The following is a 21,593-nucleotide window of genomic DNA, read 5'->3' on the forward strand; positions in this document are numbered from 1 at the left end:
AATAGTATATGGCATCATTATTACATTAAGATCCAAAAGGGACAGTGAAGTATAAGGGTTTCTGCCCTTTCCTCAATTCAGAGATCAGGGCACAGAGAAGCTCATCTGATATTTTGAAAACAAGAATTGTACATAAGATCAAGGTTTCAAAGGACAGCCTCTGCACAAAGTTCCAGAAGCTCTAGGTCTTGGCATGTTACGTTTCCTAGGAAAAGAATTAGGCCCCAGAAATAACTTAAAAGTAAAGTCCTATATTTCTGCTGTGTTTCAGCCATATCTTTCATTTTGTAATATTGTCTCTAGTGAACGAAATATATGTTTTTTTCTGAGGGGATGCTTCAGAAATAAGCAAAATCAGATTCAGATTTTGTGGGCTTCAATCTAGAGCTATAGAATTAAGAGTCCTTTCCCATGTTCATATGGGAAACATGGAGAATTCAACAAAGCAAATGCCCGTAGTATATATATTAGAAAAACTGCCCAGTCCACCCCATAATATATTGATTATGTTAGTTTAACAAATGTACTCAGAATTTTCACTTAGAGTCTACCAGCTCAGCATATGAAACTAGAGTTCCTAGGATATTGTTATGAAAAGGAAACAATGGTTTAAAGAATAATCTTGAGTAGAGATACTGAAAAAGGCCTTATTATGATAAAGTTTGCAGTTATGATGGATATATTAAAGGACATGGTCAGTAATGTAGGAAAAATGATAGCCTCTCAAATCTGGAGAGATACTGATTATTTGGAACTTTCCCAGTCTCACTTTAGACTTGGTTAGTGACTGGGAATGAATGGAGCAGAGTGACGCACTTGGTTCTCTAGAATTTATTGGAAACATTCAATATCATTGATTTTTTCTTTTGAAGAAAAAGAAAAGATCTCCAAGATGGAGATCTCTCCAAGATGGAATTAGGAGGTAATGTTTATAATGGATCTTGGTCTTTTTGGATGGATTGCAGGATTTTTATTCCATATTATGCCTCATGTTCCACCCCTTCTCTATGCTTTTCAAAATCTCGATGAACTTGGTGATAAAAAAAAATCACCTGAAAACTTGGGCTAAAGTCAAGAGAAGCGTTTTTCTTTAAAACCTTCTTGTCCTATGGAGACTATGGGAACCCTGAACAAGTTGTGGAAAAGGACTTGAAACTAAGAAAGGAAAAAAAGCTGTATCTTAATTCAAATAAAATGAAAATACTGACAGTTGGAAATTCTCCAATTTAGGTAGTTGCTTACAGGTGATTTTGGATGGTGAGTGTCCATGTCTGACGTGGAGCAGGGAGAGGGGCAGTCTCCTGAACCTGGCACCTCCTTTGAAGGTGTAACTAGGAATGCTATTTATCATGTGAAACTGACTTAACAGTGAACATTCTTTGTAGTGTAATTGAACTTTTTCTTTTTTGCTTACGATATGTAAATGAACAAACCCACACATTCTTAAGGCTTCCAGTGCTGTAACAAAATTGGTCCAATCAAAGCCTAGAGTTTTTTTAAAAAAAAAATTCAAAAAGTCTAGCATCAAGAATTAAAAACTCAAAATCTAATCCATGCTCGTGGCAGTTTTATATTAAAAAAATGTACAAACAGTGATTGAAAATAAATAAGTAAAACATTCATAACCTGAATCAAATATGACAGTAAATTGCCAAGATGCTGTGATCCTTTATGACTGGGATAACACTGTGAATCTTCAATGAGATGGACGAAAATGTCCAGGGAGCAGAATCACACAGTCAGCAAAAGATGACAATAGATTGTCCAACATTCCTTGTCACTACAGGAAGAGCTAACTTGGCCTGACTGTGATGACCATACCATAAGACCAAAGTGACACTGCGCCAGAGCATGATGACAAGACCAGAAAAGATTTGGCGTTTGTGATTAACATTCAAAGGACACAGATTTAGACAATGTAAGGCAGATTACATAAATCTGATTGTCATTTCTGGAATGAACCATCTCATGACTGCTCAATGGACAGAGCACGCAGTCTTTTTTTGCACAGCATTCTTTCCAAACCTTTTAGTTGCTATGGGCAATGGCTGGAAATGTGTAGAATTATTTGTCGTTAATCTAATGTATATCTTCCTGCAATCATAAATAGATTCTTGGTAGCTGACAAAAAGACAACAGATAACATCCATAATAAAAGGCATACTGAACACAATCCAAGAATAATTCCTGGTGTCAACATGCAAACAGCCTCTGCAAATGCTTTGCCTTCACCTGTTACTGGAAGGCAGATAACACTGGAGCCTATTGAGCTCTGGCCCCATCATGGTGAAAGAACCAATTTGACAGCTCATCTATCTTTAACTCAAATCCCACTGCTTTTAGTAGTCCTCTTTGTATGTACGGACAGCACAGCAACCTCTACACCACAGATAGGCAAGCAGATAACTCCTTTCATACACTCCAAGTTCTCTGCCACTCAGCTTGACTTATATACTTTTAGCTCCTTTGCTGTAAAATGACAGAGACAATGGGAAACTGCCTGGGCTTCCACAGGGAGAGGCAATGCAGGAAATGATGGAATGTGCAATAACATCACTAACAACATCATTACACAAATGCCACAGGTTATGCAATTCTGTCAGATGATGGGACGCAAATACATCAGGGTGTCTTTTGCCTGAGGATATCACCATGCATAGATAGTCATTCTGGCTTCACTGTAGGTTGCTGTAGATACCAATGAGAAACTGGCTGATGGAAAATATCATCTTTATTTCCATTATTTTCTGTGATCCTGCACACAGCCCAGAAGGAAATTCAAGGAAGGAAGGAGGGATGGAGGGAGGGAGGGAGGGAGGGAGGGAGGGAGGAAGGGAGGAAGGAAGGAAGGAAGGAAGGAAGGAAGGAAGGAAGGAAGGAAGGAAGGAAGGAAGGAAGGAAGGAAGGAAGGAAGGAAGGAAGGACTGCAAGTCAAGAAGAACTCCACCAGTTCCCAAAGACCTAGGTAAGGTGATGCAGGGCCTCCAATGTGAGAAAATAAAGGAATGGCAGAGGGGATCCTCTCAGGTTTGCCTTCTGGTGCAAGGCTGCTCTCTGGCTATTTCCCCAAGGTTGTGGGAAAAATCATAAATGTACAAGACCCACCCTATAGTGGCCATATGTGATAGCACGCATAGTATGCTCTCAAGATTCCAAACAGGTTTTCCTGGTCCAAGAAGGCACCGCCCAATGTTTTCTTTCATTCCTTTTTGCTTTAGCTTCACCGCTACACAATCTTCTTTCATAGAAGATAATCAATTTGTTCCTTTTCTCCACCCCTTTATCGCTGGGAAAATATGAGCCTTTTCCTTAGTACAATAATAACCAGGATAGTATGCATTGATATTCCTAATATTTATCCTTTTGCTTCTGCAAGGATAATCTGATTGCTGAAATAGTTATCTAACTAGCATCAAGTGAAAAGAGCATGCTCAAGATTCAGAATATCAAAGGTGGGCCCTTTTTCTAAAAAAAAATTAAATACAGCAAATATTTCTCCAATCCTACCAAAGACACACCCAGATGCACCCAGAGGGACAATATTTTCTATAATTCTCTGCATTTCTGATTCCTAACTGGGAATTCCCTTGCTTGCACCTACAGTAGCCCAAATGACAGCATATAAGGTTGTATGGCCTTGTCCCCTTGTGTGGAGAACAAATCACATTTTAGGTGATATTTATGCAGAAATATTGAAAATTCAGAAGGGTTCACAAACTTTTAAGCAGTACTGTGTGCTTCCCGTGCATTGAATGCTACTGATTATAAAAGGGTGGGGATCTAAAATGATGGTGCTGAATTGATAGGGCTGGAATCATGAGTATCAATATTTCATGGATTGCTTATGGACTTCCAGGAAAAACTTCAATGGTCCTTTGGGAAACAAAATGGGGAACTTGCCCAATCCAACAGGACAGCTTATATGCTATTATGATTGCTCATACCCAGTGTTTTTTTTTAAAATTGTTAACAAAAATTGTAATAATCTTGAACATATTTTGTAATATATTGTTATACATCTTCATAGAAAAACAGAGTGTGAGAGTGACAGTCCTAATCTAATCAGAATGTTTGTCCACTTCATTAGGGAGGAGGGAATTAATTTAGTTTTGTATATAAATGAATACTCATGTTTCCATCTCATGTATGAACCAGAAAAATTCCAAATTCCAAATTTACACTGATTTTGTAGTGCAATTCTCCAGTTTCAAAATAGAATGTGACAAATATACATGCACTGGTGAAAGTAATACACAAAAATGTACCGTATCAGGGAAAACATCCTGCAAATGTGATTATTAAGGAATATTAGATACAAAAGAGATGAAAGATTTTAAAAAATGAATTTTTATGCCAACTTTTTTTTAAAACCCTGCACTGATGAAAAGTGGGATGTGTTCTGTTTATGATTTGAAAAATGAAAGAAGAAAAGAATCCAATGTTGGAAGATTTTTTCCTTCTTTTGTTCCGAGGAATTTCTTTTTAAATTCATAAGGATGAAACCTAAGTAACAATATAAAGATATTTCAAACCACATGATAGCTTTTGTTACTGTCGTTGAAATTCTTCTCTTGAGAGCCTTCCGCTGTTTTGTTCAAAGGTTTGCCATCTGCATTTCATGTAAACGTTGCTTTAGGAGAATTGTTGGTGTCCTCTCCAACAGTATAGTATAAAACAAACTGTACACAAGGATATCTCAAACCTTTCACAATTAATAGTAAGATTATCACCCATTACTACATGGAAATAATGCCCCATTACAGTTCATTGTGGCAATCAACATTAAAAAAAAAAAAGCAATGAAAAATCATAGGAACAAAGACAAGGCTCATTCCAAACCTATAGATTTAATGTCTGAGCTAATAATTATGAGCTTGATAGCATCACTGGAATATACTCTGCATTTAAACTGTGAAAGATACAATAAGTGAATAGATCTATGTATAGCAAGCAGATAGTTCTATCGATTCCAAATAATAAATTGGGTTCAATAGCCTTTCAGGCACTACTTCACAAAGGAGCAAGAACTCTTTTCTTTTAATTAACCATTTTAAATGGCCGAAATGCAAGATCACCAATTCTCACCTAGACATCTTATGGGCTTTCATGTTTTTGCCTGAATTTTTGCAAGGTTTAACAGTGTCTGGGGCATTTTTAAACTTTTTTTAAAAAAGGTTATCTTTAATATTGGGGTTTCACCTGGGTTCAGACTGACCATGACACTCCCTGTTGTCATGTTGCCCATTGTAGCATTTTATTGTGATGCACAGACTGTTGGCTGGAGAGAATGAATACAAGGACCTTTCTTAGAGTAAAATTGCTACTGCTGTTGTCTACATTAGTGAAGATTTCTTCTAAGGATATGCATTTTTTTCTCCATCTGAAGAAATCCTAAAGATGGAAAAGTGAGGTGCAATTATTCTTTGTGCTAGCTCTTTACATCATTGATAAAAAGACAGATGGTAGTGCTGAAGACAGGCCTAGATGAAGACTGCAAGAAAAATCTCCTTTGTTTTCAATTTCATTTCCCATGTTTATGTAATGGGAAGTAGAAATAACCTTGAGGAACAGAAGAAAGAGCTACAACCAAGTCAGATAAAAGAAATTTGAGTCCGGGGCAGAAATGTAATTTGAGAAAGTGCCTTAGACGTGACCCTCCCTAGTTCTCATAAAGATAAAGGGAGAGGGGGGGAAGCACATTCAGACTTGTAAGATTCAACAAATATAGTATTAGCATCCATAACTCTGGTGTGCTAGTCTGGTCTCCTTTGAAGGGTTGACAGTTTGTAAGGTTGGAGCTTAACATCAAATATAGTTTCGGTGTTGAGGCTGCCTTATATTACCCCAGCCCAATTCCTCACTCCGTTCTCACAGACAAAATGCTGAGAAGAAAAGCCATTATAAGCACTTCCTTCTTTTATTCCAACACATACACACACACACACTGGGGGGGGGGGAGAGGTCTGAGTGTCTCCCATTTCCCCAGAAGCTCAAACAATCCACAGTCAGTTGATTCCCCCCCCCCCCCCTTGAGTGTTTTCTAGCCTTTGCTTCCATTGCATATGAATTCATAGGGTATTATTCTCTCATTTCCTGGTATAGGTTGAAGATTTTTTAATGTGCTTCTCTTTTGGGATGCGCACAGCTTTTGAGCAGGGGAGGATTTTTAATTGGGAAAACAACAGAATTGAAGCATTTGCAAGAGCTGGTATAACAGAGCACGGAGATGCTCCTGGGCCCATACAAATGGCCAGTTTCTGAATTGGTCGAATGTGGCCCAAGATACCATTTGAACAGACTACCCCCCTCTCTGGTGCCTTCGCTTTCCTGAAGAAAATGTTCCAGCAACTCTAATTGGCTATGCTAATTGCTTAATAAGCCTGCACTTTATTTTAAAGGCATGCTTTTTTCCCCCAATTAGCAGCAGTCTTAGAAACAAAAACAAAAAACAAAACTAGGCAGGATTCATTGTGAGAGATTTTGCTTCAGGGACTTAGCAAAACCGATCCTTACCACACTGAAATTCTTTGGGAAAAATAGCCTGGAATTGCTGTCCAGCTCCCAGCAAGTTTTAGGCAAGGGTGATCCATCTATTTCCCTGCAGAGGGCTACTAGATCTGGGCTAGGGGGAAAAAAAATCAGAATGTAGAATTGGAGTTTCTGCCGTCTAGTGATCATCTGGATTTTTGCAGAAAGGATCTGGTAGAATTTTCCATATGGTCAAGGTTTAATTTTCAGGGCAGGGAAGCTACTTAAAATAGGGGGGGGGGGGGATGAAATAAAGAGTTAATTTTACACCTGGCCCTTTTAGCTTTCACTTACCACATACTTCTCCATAGTGTAGAACGTGTGCAGAACAAGCTCCATTGTTTCCATAAATGCTGAATTTAACAATATCAGCCTGGTAATTAATATCCTAGCTGCTAATGAAGAGAGGATAAATGAGAGAGAGAGAGAGAGAGAGATTATAGGGGTGGGGGGTGGGTTTCCCTTATGCTCGAGACCAGCCTCTGAATATATCCATCTGCTCGAGGCTCAAAATGCTTGGAATAACTTTCATCTGGTTTTGCAAATGCTTTGGGGAAATCCAAACTTCTGAAAAATGGTGCAGGCTGATTTCACACAGTAAAATATATTAAAAAGCATTGTCTATCTGAACACAATAAACCAGTATTTGAGTGTTATCCAGTCAAGTCCTGACCTATTGCTCATTACGGCCTCCAGCTGAACCTAAAAAAAAAAAAAAAAGATTTTGCAATTTGATGGTAATGTCCACCCCAGTAAAAGTCTTTCTTAGCTGCAAGACTAAAAGTAGATTTATAATGTGAAGCTATGCATGCCTACTCAGAAGTAAGCCTCACTCAAGGGACTTACTCCCAAGTAAGTACATAAAGGATTATGATTTTAGAGAATTTAAGCCCTCATTTTCCTTTCCTTTTCTCCATTTAGGGAGACATGCCAATTTAAGGATTAGAGATTTTGTGGCTGTAGTTTAAATAACAGCTCAGTCCTGAGTTTTAGTGTTAGATTATCATAACAGTCTGGATATTGTATGGACCTGTCAAGTAAATCTGTTCAATTTATGTTATTATAAATTCACATTTTGAACATGTCCCCCTTCCTTAAGAAATAGATAAACAACTATTTTCTCAAGACCACATATAAGAAAGTCCATTTTAATTATTTCATAAATTAGCTATTAGAAGAGCTCCAATTTCACTTTTTTTAAAAAAATACCAATATACTATCCTGCATGTTTGCAGAGAAAACATTGCTGGAACATTACTTTACTCCAGCATTTTTTTTTTTTTTATTATTCCATTTTGTTGTGGCAAACCTTTGTATGCTGCTTACTTGGTAGCTTGCAATATGCACACATGAAAACATCCATGAAGTCACACTCTAACATCAGAACCGTAAAATGCTATGCATTGCTTCGAGTCAGTGCTGACTCCTGGCGACTGCCTGGACTAGTCCCTGCAGTTTTCTTGGCAAGGTTTTTCAGAAGTGATTTGCCATTGCCTCCTTCCCAGGGCTGAGAGAGAGGGACTGGCCCAAGGTCCCCCAGTTGGCTTTGTGCCTAAGGCGGGACTAGAACTGATGGCCTCCTGGTTTCCAGCCTGATGCCTTCACCACAACACCAAACTGGCTCCCATCTATAATATACATCACTATATATAGTTAGTGTTAGTTCCATGGCATTCTTTCAGAAGAATATTCCATCTTTTGGTCTTCTTGGGACAAATAAGATTTCCCCCCCACTCTGCTTAATTCACCCCTTAGCCAACCAGACACCCTCCAGCTTTTGATTAGGACAACTGACAACTGAGGGACTGGCCCAAGGTCCCCCAGCTGGTTTCATGCCTAAGGCAGGCCTAGAACTCACCATCTCCTGGTTTCTCGCCTGGTGCCTTCACCACTAGACCAAACTGGCTCTCCCAGGTCAATCAATTAGCTCTCCCTATTTAGTCGCCTTGAAGATTTTTGCTCATAAAATCATTTTAAATGTGTGCACTTAGTGATGAAATCACATCCACTTTATTAACTTTTAGTCATCCTAACTGCACAATGTAAACAGTTGTAATCCAAGCACTGTCTTGCAATGAGCAGTAAAATACCAGAATAAAATGCAAAATAATGGGGCTTTGAACACTGACACAAAGGAAGTGTCTACAAGCGAGCTTAAAGCAAACCAGGCATTATATTATTATTCATTTAAACAAGGGCAAATGTCTGTACACATTTTGTTGGTGTTGTTGAATTATGCATGGTGCAATGGCAAAGAAAGGAAAAATGCCAGTGATATATATAAATTGTTCCACTGATAGAAAAAGCGCCAATGGGGCTAACACAACATGGCTGCAAAAGTCAGCCATCCATCAGATGACAGGGAAGAATGAACTGCATCTCTTTTTTGCTGCTATCTACTGCTCATTCAGAATTTTTGCAGTCTAGATGGGGCTTTTTATACAGAATTGTTACTAGTTATTTTAATATGGATATTGTAAGCCGCCCAGAGTCACCCTCTGGGGGAGATGGGCAACATATAAATTTAATAATAATAATAATAATAATAATAATAATAATAATAATAATAATAATAATAAAAAAAAACTCCAGGCTCCAGATACTTAGACAGGAACCTGGTTCTAAAATTATAATACAAACCCAAGACTGTTGGTTTTCTTAAAGAAAGCTCCACAAGACCCATGAAAAACATGGAAAAGACATTCCAGAATATCCAGAAACAGGGAAAATAAATGGAAGCATTGAATTTCAAGAAAGTGTTGCTGAGGTATGAGTTGCTAAAGTCAGATACAGTAGGAACTCTTTGGATTCTAGGACCTCAATTTTGTGAATTTGCCAGCAGGGCCAACAATATTATCGTGTTAAATACAATGCTCCATTTTTCTTTTAAGTTTCTTTCTTTTTTCTGTCTATCGTAGAAATGGGAATGCAACTGGTCCCATAGATGTATTCTGGCAAACACTCTTGGCAGGATAATTGAATTATTGTAGATCATTCAGGAGAGAGCCTAAATGGTTTTTAATGAATTATCAAAACCATCTCTACATGGGACATGTGCTTTTCAGATTTTCAAAAAGGAAAGACAAATACAAAATGCAAAACCACAAAGAATTAGGTTAGCCAACCTGAGTCCTAAGAGCCAAAACTTGCAGTGTCTGACCTTGAGAATTTTCCAGACGCCTCCACGTGTTTCTTAGATTCTTTCTTTCTTTCTTTCTTTCTTTCTTTCTTTCTTTCTTTCTTTCTTTCTTTCTTTCTTTCTTTCTTTCTTTCCTTCCTTCCTTCCTTCCTTCCTTCCTTCCTTCCTTCCTTCCTTCCTTCCTTCCTTCCTTCCTTCCTTCCTTCCTTCCTTCCTTCCAAACCTAACCATTGTCTTTCCTTACTTTTTATTTTCTCAGATGTTCTCTGGTGACATCTAAAACACTCTCACTTTCATTTTGTATAGCCTGTTCCATCTCGAGGGACTATCAGACTCTATCCCTGCTCTCTGGTTATGACTTGCCTTTTATATTGCAAAATAATCATGTGCAAAGTTTATTATTATTTAGTTGGTCATTAAAATGATCTGCCTTTCTTCCCAGAATATAGCACTCTCACCTCCAGTTTTCCCCAACAACCGAAGCTCTGTAAAACAGATTGGACTAAGAGATTAATAACTGGACCAAAATGAGTTTTCATGGCTGAGGGTGAACTGTGCCTGGCTTTTCCTAGGCCAAGCCTAACATCTTATCCACTAAACTATATTGGCTGTCTGGTTCATTAACTGCCTGTATTACCCTACAATAAATGCTAAAACATTGAGTAGATTACTGCTTCTGAATAACTGAATGGACAGCTAATCAGTAAATTCTTTATATGGTATTCATGGTTTGACAAGGCCAGCTATGTATCTTGGTATGGAAAATTGAGAACCTTTCACCCACAAGCAATGGATTCATGGAATTCAGTGCTACAAAATATAGTAGCCATGTAATATAAAGCCTATTCCAGAACACCATGACTTGTGATGGAATGTCTGGCAGACCCTGGAAAGAGAGAAGGAAACAGGACCATTGCAAATGAGAGACTTCAGCCCAGGGAAGTGGGGAAGCAGGAGAGAGACTCAGAGTAACTTTACCAAAATTGCAATAGGTATAAATTGATCTGGAGAACTGCTTTAGCAGGCTTTCAAGATTCCAAACCTTACCCTATTAACCATAAAGAAAGAATAATAAATATTTTCAGAAGTCAAAGTGGTTCTCGTTCCCTGAGTTGTCTGCTTGCCATTACTTGAAGAGAGATATTGGCAGAAAGTTGTTGCCTTCCTAGCCAGCTCATGGACTTTCTAGAAGCATTTGGCAAGAACAATGATTCCAGGGATCAACTTATTGTCAACAAATTACTTCTTTTACAATGTGTTGCTGCTTACTTTATTCCCCAAATCTCTTTTTGTGAGATTCTCCAAGGGGCCAGATAACTTGGTCAGCACTGGATCCTGTGTTCCTTGACTTCACCGAGTGGAGTACCATTTGCAACTCCACCTCAGGAAGAATGGTCTTGAATGAGTCCTAACTCCATGTAACAAGACTGTGAGAGTCAAGCCAATAGTCAGCAGTTCTCAGGGCAGAGAAGTCAGTTAAGTAAACAATGACCTTTCAGCTTCAAGGCCATGAAGGAGATAGCAAAAAGTCCATTGAACTGTGGCAGAAAAAAGAGGCAATGAGGTTGAACTGCAGAGGCATAAGAGGGAATTTACAATCAACTGCTTTATAGTTTACATTTTAGTTTGCAATAAAGATATTTATCTAGCCGTGCTGAGTTATGTGTCCAAGAGCCTTTGGCTGAGGTCAAGCCTAGCTTTGCTGAGTCAACTGCAGTGTCCTGGAATTTCTGCTGAGTGTTGCCAGGAAGCCTGGCAGTGATGCTGTTCAAAGTAGGCTTTTAAATCCAGTCCGCCAGGGCTCCTTTTATGCTCTTAGGCACATACTCAGAAGAGTAAAATTCAGGCTGATGATGCTTCTCAAGTAGATGTCAACTTGCAAGCAGCTGTACATGGACTAAAAAAGTGTTCCACAGTTTAGTATCTCCAAATGAGATATGGTTTATATGTTGAGAAGGCAACTCTCCAAATTACCAGACATCAACTCAAATCTATCCACCCAGTGGGGGATGTATGAGGCAGAGCAGATATTATTGTGATGTAGATTGTGATAAAGTACAGGCATCCTGGTGGCTTCCAGAGGTGGTGGTACCTATTGTTGTCAGTCTGTTTATATATGGGGGATAGGCCTTCCCATAGAGCACAAGGGGGATCTACAACTTGCTTGTTATGGATGAACTGTAACTCCTAGCCTTGATAGTTATTGGGCAGGCTGGTCTTTGACTTGATGGGCACCAAAGTTCAAGAATATCTAGCAGACTGCAGTTTCCACATTAAAGAAGATGAACACATAATTCAGACAGAAGGAGGTGGTAGAACGCCAGACTTTACCACTATAGACTCACCTGGGTAGCCTATTTTTCATTAATATTCTGCTCAGGCAGTGATGGTAGAAAAAACCTTCTGGTCCCCTCCTTAATCAGCACAACAGAGAGCAACTAATTTTCCAGTCTTATAATTAATATTCTACCTTACTGTGTTCAGAGTTGTTTTGTTCTGCAACTCACAATTCTGAATTCTCTTTCCTCTGTCTATCACTTCCTTCAAATGGTTTGTCATCAGGTTAAGAGGATTTGAAACTACTACTGTGTTATTGTATACTCTTCTTTTGTGGATATGTGTGTGTGTTTGCATACAAGGATGGAGCAACATCCTTATTGTTTAGCCCATGTTTTCCTGAATTAACCATCAGAGGAATTCATTAAGTTTACACCACACTTGTCTCTTACATTAAAGCTGCCTCAAAACAGCCATCAACTTTTAAAAAAATAAAGATACTTCTTGTTAGCTTAGTTATACATGTCCAGAAATATTTAAAGGATGCTGACAAAATAAAATTTAGATGATGGAATTCAATTTTATCTGTGCACTGAACAGGGAAATGCAAGAAAGGGGGGGGGGGGAAGCACAGAGGATCAAGCAGAAATTAAACCAGTACACATATGCTTCTCAGAATCCTTCATCCTAACTGGGGCAGGAGAACTGGATATAGCTAATCATGAACCAAAAATTGTCTTGGAATGTCTCAAAGGTTCTCCTTCTGTCCATGAGAATTCTCTTTTTCTACCTTATTCTCCTGGTGCTTGAAAATGTCTTTCAAATTTACTTTCTTGTTGGCAGTAATAGGGTATTACTGTTGTTACTGTTTTTTACTGTATACCTTTCCAACATTCTGAAATCCTTTTCACTGCCCATGCCCCAACATGAAACCAACCAGCCAACCAACCAACTTCAACAGGAGCAGTATCTTTCTGTTATCTTCCTTTGAGATTTAACTGAAGTAGGAGAAGTTAAAGACTACTGATTATAGAATGGGAGGGTAGACATTCCCCGCCACACTTCTCTTGATCCCCTTATAGGTTCATAAGTGCAAGGACACCACCATCCACCCTTGCAAATATCTCCAAAATTCTCTTCTCTTTGAAACAATTACTAAAGCAAATTCCCTTTCATCAAACTGAATGAGTTCTGTAGGAGAAAGAAATTATCCAGGAACATTTGTCTGTGGGGCACTAGATGGTAGGGCTGTATCAGCAGTCAAAGGGGTAAAGCAAGTTGGGGCAAGTAGAAACACCCTTCTTCCAAGTGTTGGTTGAAGGCTGTCTGTCTATCTGTACCAAAGCAAAATGCTTTGCTTTGCTGGCAGTCCCAGTGGAGATGTTGCCTGTGCATGGAAAACATAGGTAGCCTTCAGAGCAGTGGTACAAGCCGTACAAACCTTCCAAAGCATGTGGCTTCAACATTTTGAAGAGAAGGGCTTTGCTTGCCTTAACTTGCTTTGTGAAGAGCATAGCTCTACTAGGTAGGCCTTACAACACAATGATTTCCCCATATTTTTATTTGATGAACTGCAAGGGGCAACATCAGTAGCTAGGGGAGCAACTAAGATACTATGCTTATTGTCTCTCTGCCTGTGTCCCTTTCAAGGAGCAGAAGATGATGGCAATGATACCTTTAAATTGGTGGACAATTTTCAGATAAAAAATTGTAAAAGACTCCCTCCCCCCCCTTTTTTTTTACCTTTGATGGGGCGAGTGGGTTAAAAAAGAAGAAATGTAAAAACAATCAGAAGAATGTCTCCACTCCTTTACATATGCACATATTATACTAGGTGGGGAACTTTTAAGAAGAGCACAGATTAGCATGAAAGAAGATTAGCATTGAGACAGGCAAACTGGTGCCCTCCAGATGTTTTGGACTTAAGTTCCCATCAGTCTGAGTCAGCATGCTGAGTGGCAATTGGCATGAGATTGCAGAAACTGCAGTTAAAAACATCTGGATGGACCATCTTGCTTATCTCTGGTTTACATTATAACTTTCCCCAGAGATAGTCATCCACGTATATGTAATTTTTTGTCACAAGCAAACAGAGATTTAAGTATCAAAGCTTGGTTAAACTGGAATTGTTTGCATGAAATCCTGAGCTAAGGCATATTTGAGTAGGGGAGAAGACAGTTCTTGAAATGTTTGGGCTAGATCTGAGTGAAAGTTCAGCTCAAGGAGTAGTCAGTGATTACAGCTGCAAATTATACAGTCTTCCTACCCACAGAATTGTCTGGCTATAATTGCTACTCTAGTAACACTGGACTGATGATGTCTGTTGAATCACTGAATTGCATTGAACCTCTGGCAGTTCTTTAACCTACTGAATTGGGGCTGGCAGTTTGCAGATGGTATCTGGACACCATGACAAGGTTGTCATAATATTTACATGGAGGGATTGTGTGGTTTAAAATCCAATGGGCTGCTGACACAATATAGGTTTTGTCACATGATCTATGAGTCTGGGAAGGCCCTGCTGTATTTTCTTTTGTTCACTTGGTATGTGAGAGCTTCCCCAATGTTGAGGGCTTTCACTGACTCATAGCTTCCTTTTGGGTGAAAGCTTTGGGTTAAGGGAAGGGGAAAACCTGGGCAAAGTGTAAAATTGTGTAAAATCCTAGAGTTAATGTCTGGTAACTCAGCTAAAGGAATTAACCAGCAGCTATAGGAAGAAACAGTACTGGTCTAGATGGGGAAACATTGATCTTGTGTAAGGTACCTTTCTATATATGATATTGTTTCATAATGTATACCAGCAAATTTGTGCCTTCCAGATATGTTGGATTGCAACTATCACAACTCCCAGTCAGCATAACCTAGCTGGGAATTATTGAAACTCATCAAACAAGCTTGTCTATTGGATTCCCATACACACACACAAACTCATAAACAGAAACATTTTTAGTCTTCACAGGGAAGAAAATATCTTCATCCAGGTGCATTCTGAACCTCTACTGGTTCTTTAACTGTTGTTCATGCCCTAATCCCTGCTTGCTTGTACTACTGTACTACATGGGGATGCCTTTGAAGAATATCTGGAAACTGCAGCTGGTGTAGATTATGATGGACTGGGCAATGATAGGTATATTTTAATATAATTGACTGACCTGCTGCTTTGAGAACTACATTGGTTACCATTTGGCTTCCAGGTGTGATTCAAGGTTCTGGTTATCATCTATAAATCCTTTCATGGCATACTTCCTGGTTATCTGAGTGATCACCTTCTCCTGTATTCATCTACCTATCCATCCAGATCAAACAGGGTAACTCCTTTGAGATCTTCGGGATTGTTTCTGATGGACCCCTGAAGGTGGGCGTTCTCAGTGGTTGCCCCTACACTTTGGAACTCTGTCTCCAATGTGTAGAGTTTGATCTTCCTCATCCTTCCTAGGCTTCAGTAAAACCTTGATGGCCCACCTGTACCCTCTTGTACAAAAGGAGGGTACACTTTGGAAGGTAGGACTGCAGGCCCATGGTATTTGCATTTGTTGGTGGTTATTTTTTGATTTAAAAAAATTGTATGTATTGGAGATTATCTGCTTAATCTCCTAGAGCCTATAGGAATGCATGGCATAGAGCAAAACAAATAACTGCAACTTCAGGGTATGAAGTGGATCTTCCTGATGGCTGGGTTTTTACTGTCAACAAGTAATTTCTTTCTCACCCTCCCATCTTCCAAGTGGTAGGGCTATTCCTGATGGCCAAGTATCACTTTCTTGAATGTCAAGAATGAAAGCCTATACAGCTGAATTTATGAGCATTCCTCATCTAATCAGGAATCCAAAATGTGCATTTTTCCAAACAAGAGGGTAGCTTGCCTATAAATTTACACATTCAAATATGAATATAAATTAGGCTTCTCCTTCTCCTTCTCCTTCTCCTTCTCCTTCTCCTTCTCCTTCTCCTTCTCCTTCTCCTTCTCCTTCTCCTTCTCCTTCTCCTTCTCCTTCTCCTTCTCCTCTAGATGGAAGACACCTTGTAGCATCTGCTGAATTTCTCTGTCTCATTTTTTTTGCATTTCGTCACCCTTTCTTCTTCTCTCTTTCATTTATTAAAATTGCATTTTTTTTAACAATGGTAGCACAAAGATATAGTCCACTCTGGATCTGGGCATAACTCCCTTATGGAACTTAATCTACCAGTAGAACATTAATGTCTTAGGAAAGATAAGAAAATTGTGGCTCTCCAGACAGCAATTCTCATGAGTTTCAGCCAGCATGTTCAATGATAATAGTTGCTGGGATGTGTAATCCAACAACATCTGGAAGGCAATGCATTCCCCACTCTTCTCCTATAGTTCTCAAGATATTGGAATCCAGAGTGTCAGGGGATCAGAAATTCATATTAAGAAACATTGCCACTTGACAACTGAATTTGCTTTCTTACTTCTGAAATTGCTACAGTTGATGTAATTCTTAGAGAATGTCTCTAAATCTCTTGTCACTATCACATCTACATCTAGCCTTTTATTAAAGGATCCATGCAGTCTGTGTATAAAGGAAGGAAAGAAGGAAAGAAGGAAAGAAGGAAAGAAGGAAAGAAGGAAGGGAGGGTAACATAGTCTTTTCCATCATTTTTTAGGAAAAAAATCTGGCTATATTTACTGCTGTTGAAACAGTAATAGAAATGCATTTCCCATATGGGGTTAATTTAGAATCATATTATGATCAGATGTCCCGTTAAGTGGGAGCAAGCACAGATGGAACTCCGATGATGACCTTTCCTCAATATAACCAAATCAGACAGCTGGTCCTTGTTACTGAATTTATTGTCTCTTCTAAGCCACTAGGCAAGGATAAGCCTAATAGGAAAAACCCACTTTTTCACTCATCTCTGTGTATTGTTTCATTTGTTCAGATGCCAAAGAAAATGAAAGCAAAACTTCTCCACTTGCTGTTCGTTGGGATTGGTCTTAATTTAACTTTCTGCTAAATGTGAGCATATTCTGTTGGTCTAAAGAGCTGTAAGGAAAACATAGCTCACCAATTTATGGGGAACGTTTACAAAGAAAAATAGTCTATTTTCTGAAATACTTTACTGGTTTCACTCTGAGTTCTACAGAGTTTGTTCACCAAACCCCAGCTGGGATGTCTCAAACACCACCAGTTCCTGTGGGCCAATCCATTAGTTACTCCACCCATTTGCACTAGCTGATAGTCCGAAGACTTAATCTGATTGCTTTAAGAAGGTCACAGAAATCTACACCATCCAAGAAAATCTGCTGTCCTTCATGGCTCTGAAACTAAATGTGAATGTTTTTATGCCCAGTTTGTAAGGGAAGAAAGGGGCTGACTGCAGGAATACACGTGTTCAGTTTGTGGACTGATGCAGTTTCCAACTCTTTTATGACTGGTTAATCAGAACTAGGATCGATTGTCTAGACAAGATTGCATGCAAATAATTTCAACGGCTGCTTAGCCTTTAAGACAAAAATGCCAGGAAGCACATGTGAATAATTTATCTGGGCAAAAAGGCTGCCTGTTGCATGAAATAGGAAATATAGTGGGGTTCACCCAGGAAAAGAAAAATGGAATTCTATTGATTGATGAGGAGTGGACTAAATCTTTCCCATAAAAACAATAGACACGGAAATCCTGCTTCAGATAGATGACTAGGCAGGCCTGTTCTAATATATTAGAAGGTTAAGAAATAGATGTGTGATTTGAAGATTTCATTTGGTTAATGAATTAAAATGCAAAAGAAAGAACAACAACCCTATTTAGTCATAGATCACCATGGAGCATTCCTTTCCTGAGAAAGATGCCAAAATCTCGACTACAGACCACTCACTAATGGGCACAGGCAAATGAAGTTAGCATACCAGTGCATTAATTAGGTTCACCAGAAAGGGGGGAAAAGGTGTACCTGTCTGAATCAAAAGAACAGCAGGTTAAGCTGTCCTCATAAGACACAAAACCCCAAAGCACAGACTGTTGGCGACTTAACTGAGAGTTTTCCCCATATTCAGGAAATATGGGTGAATCTCAGATGTGGAGTTTTGTAGCACTACAGTGGTGGTTAAGCATTTTCTTACCGCTATCAGGAATCACAAAGATAGTAATTCTAAGAAGGAGGCTCTTCAGTGCCAGTTCCAGCTTTTAGAAAGACCCTCATGCAGAATTTGTCTTCACGTGCACTGTTGCTATTGTTCATTCACTATGCCACTGGGCCCAAGCCACACTATCTCAATAGGAGGAATTAGGACCACACAGAAGGAAACGTTGCTTATGTTAAGTGTAATAGGCTGTCACTAAAGGGTCTCCTGTTCCATGAATACATATGACAATCTAGAGTAATTTTGTGATTGGAAGTGATTGGTACTAGGAGTTAACAGGTGGGACCTATTTGTATCAGAATATAATTTCCAAATGTGTTTGACACTGATTCAGTGTGTGAAGGAGTATTTATTTATTTAGTAAATTTATAGGCTGCCCATCTCACGTACATGACTCTGGGCGGCTTACAATGGACACAGAATAAAAAACAATAAAAACAACCAGGATTAAAAACAACAACAACAGAAATAAGATAAAAATAGCAGCCAAGAACACTCATAAACACTCTAACTAGCCATGAAACGAGCTCATCCATGCTGTCAGGGCCCCGGGCTTGATAGCAAAGGCAGTTTTTTAATGCCTTGCAAAAGGCCATCAAGGTCAAGGCAAATCTAATTTCTGGGGGGATGATATTCCAGAGGGAGGAGGGCATAGCAGAAAAGACTCTCTTCCTGGGTCCCAATAGATGACACTGGGGAGAAACAGTCCCATAAGTAACCATAAGTACATAAGACTACATAAGTAGCTACAGAACTTCTGGTGGCTTCTTTGGGAAATATGTAGGAGTTCTATATCTAGTGCCGTGTGGGAAAATTGGCCTGTGATGGTGACTGGGAAATGGTTTTCTCTAGAAACTGAATCATTAAAATGGCTTCCATCCCATCAGATTTCATACTGGACGTGTGGAGGAAGTTTCCTTCCAACTCAGACCACTGTTTCATCTAGTTGACTGGTGGACATTCTCCAGAGGTTCAGGCAGATGTCTTATTCAGATATGTATAGGAATAGGGGATCCAGCGTAGGTCCTCTTGCATTCAAAACAAAGTGCTTCAATTTTGAATTGTGTGGTTTCTAACGTGTAATATTGGTTAAATCCAGAAAATCTCACCCTGATATACCTTTTAAGGAATCTTCTGGAAAGCTGAACATCTGACATAATACCTCAGAAAGGTTTCACAGTGGCTGAATTAACCTATTTTCTGGGTTCAAAGAATACATAGAATCATACTTAAACAGCCTAAAGTAACCAACTAGGATATACACTAACCATGCTGTGTAAACACAGCCGCTGGTCCTTTCACTGACCTAGTTAGGCACGTTGTATAAACATGGCTGCCACATTTTGCCCAAAGCTACATTTGAGATATATTTATATGGAAGTTATTGCTGGAAAAGAAGCATGTGATTTTATGTGATTTTATTGCTTTTTTTACATTTCCCTTTTTCTTTGAGGCAAACTAAGTGTTTCAATAAAAATAGCCACATTTTCCTACTGTAAAGGATGGGATTAGCCCATTAGCATCCAGTATTGTTTGGCCATAGAGGGCTAGATGGCTCCCTTCCCTCTCTTCATCTCCTGTGATGGCCTCTTTTGGCCTCCAAGCCAAGCTGGCTTCATTTTTAAATTTTAAATTCCCCTTTGCCTGATGCTTATTCCAGTGTAAGAATAAACATTCAGGATGTTGCATGCTCCTTCCCAGTACACCACTCAGGTACTCCTTCTGTAATATAAATGGATCTGCATGCACAAGATAGTGATTAATAGGAAACAGAAGGCACTGCATAGAGATTCAGCACAGGGCCTTCTTCTCCCCTGGTTCTAGAGCAGTTGTCATTTAACACACTATCAGGGGCAGTTGTACATAACAGACATGGGGCAGGCCCATGAATGCTACATCTGACACTCCAGCTGGAGAAGTATTTGACTTATACATCGGAAAAATAAAATAAAATAAAATAAAATAAAATAAAATAAAATAAAATGATACCCTTACTATGCAATTGCTCTGTCTTTCAAAGAACTGATGCATCTTGCTTAGCATGAGAGCCCTACTGTGCACACAAATAATTTTTTTTTCTTTTGCCCCCATTGTATAATTTCCTGCAAGTCTTTAAAAGAATCATTGTTTCTTATTGTGTAGGCCTGGCATACCACCTAGTTAGATAAATGCTCAAACAAGTATAAATTAAATATTCATGCTAGCTCATGCTTCAACTAGATATGTCACTAATTAGATAATTCAATAGCTCAAATAAATAAATACTAATCACCACCACCACCCCACACAGAGAAAGAGCAGAGGACACAGAGAAGTTTCAGGTTGCTACTAATTACTCAGAGCCGCTACAACCTGAAATTCCTTGCTGGAAATTGTCCCCCATTGGCTGATAATCTTGTGTAAAGTTGTACACTTTGTTACTATTGGGCTACAAGCTTGGACAAACTTCCAAAGGGAAAAATTCTCTCACTAGCATTTATAGGATTACATTGCCTGGGGGTTGCATTTCTTCTTATATTATGGCAGAAGTGGGGAACTAAATACATGTGGACTCCAATTCTATTTTTATCCCCTTCCCCAAATCCCTAAAATAGCACTGCTGATTTTCAACTGTATGGTTTTTAGTATACTTTTATTTGTTATCATATCTCTACCCAGCATTTCCAGTTTTTTAAACATTTCTTATAGGCTTATCAGACTTCATTTATTTTTGAAAACACCTTCCCAAATGCTCAAACTAACAAAGAAAATCAAGTAGAAAATTCAAATCCTGTCTTGTAACCACACTGTCTCATCACAATAAACCCTCCACTGAGCTGAATATTATGTGTGTGTGTGTATATATGGGTTTAAAAAGAACTCCCATTCTCTCAACCCCAGAAGTTTGCTTAACTTTGCAAGGAATCCCATGTGAATATCCCTAATCTCTTCAAAGCTGGATCTTTTTGCTTTTCTTTTATCTGAAGCATTAACACAGTTAAATTATAGTTAAGTTATAAAATTCATTACCACCACATTCTATGATTCAACTGTATGAACAATTCAACAATTGAACCAACAACCTAAAATGGTGATGGGCTGTCTCTCCTAGAAATCTTCAAGCAAAGGCTGGATAAACATTTGTTAGCGCTGCTTTAATTTAGATGCTCATACTGAGCCAGGAATTGGATTCAATAATGAGATATTAGATAGCTTTCCTGAATTTAAGCCAACAATGACTATTAAGAAGGCCACCTATATTCTTTGACTACCAAATGCTAAGGAACATGATTGAATGATTTAATTATTCTCATAATCTTCTTTTCAAGAACTTCCCAACGGCTCAAAACAGCACCTTGGTCTAGATGGGTCTTTAATCCAGCCAGTCTTTAATCCTACATGTGTATCCAGCTTCCACATTTGCTAGATATGCAGCACCAACTACAGCAGAGTTGAAACTTTTCTATTTTTTTTCAAAAGCCGTTTTCCTGAAAATATTTCTGAGGGGTTTTCTTCCCCCTGCCCCATTATATCCTCACCTCCAAGAGAAATTTGTACGTCCCCCCGCCA

The sequence above is a fragment of the Python bivittatus genome, unplaced genomic scaffold (genome assembly GCF_059951505.1).
Source record: "Python bivittatus isolate LINGU-HERP-01145 unplaced genomic scaffold, Pbiv_v1 ctg000190_np1212, whole genome shotgun sequence".
NCBI classification, from domain to species: domain Eukaryota; kingdom Metazoa; phylum Chordata; class Lepidosauria; order Squamata; family Pythonidae; genus Python; species Python bivittatus.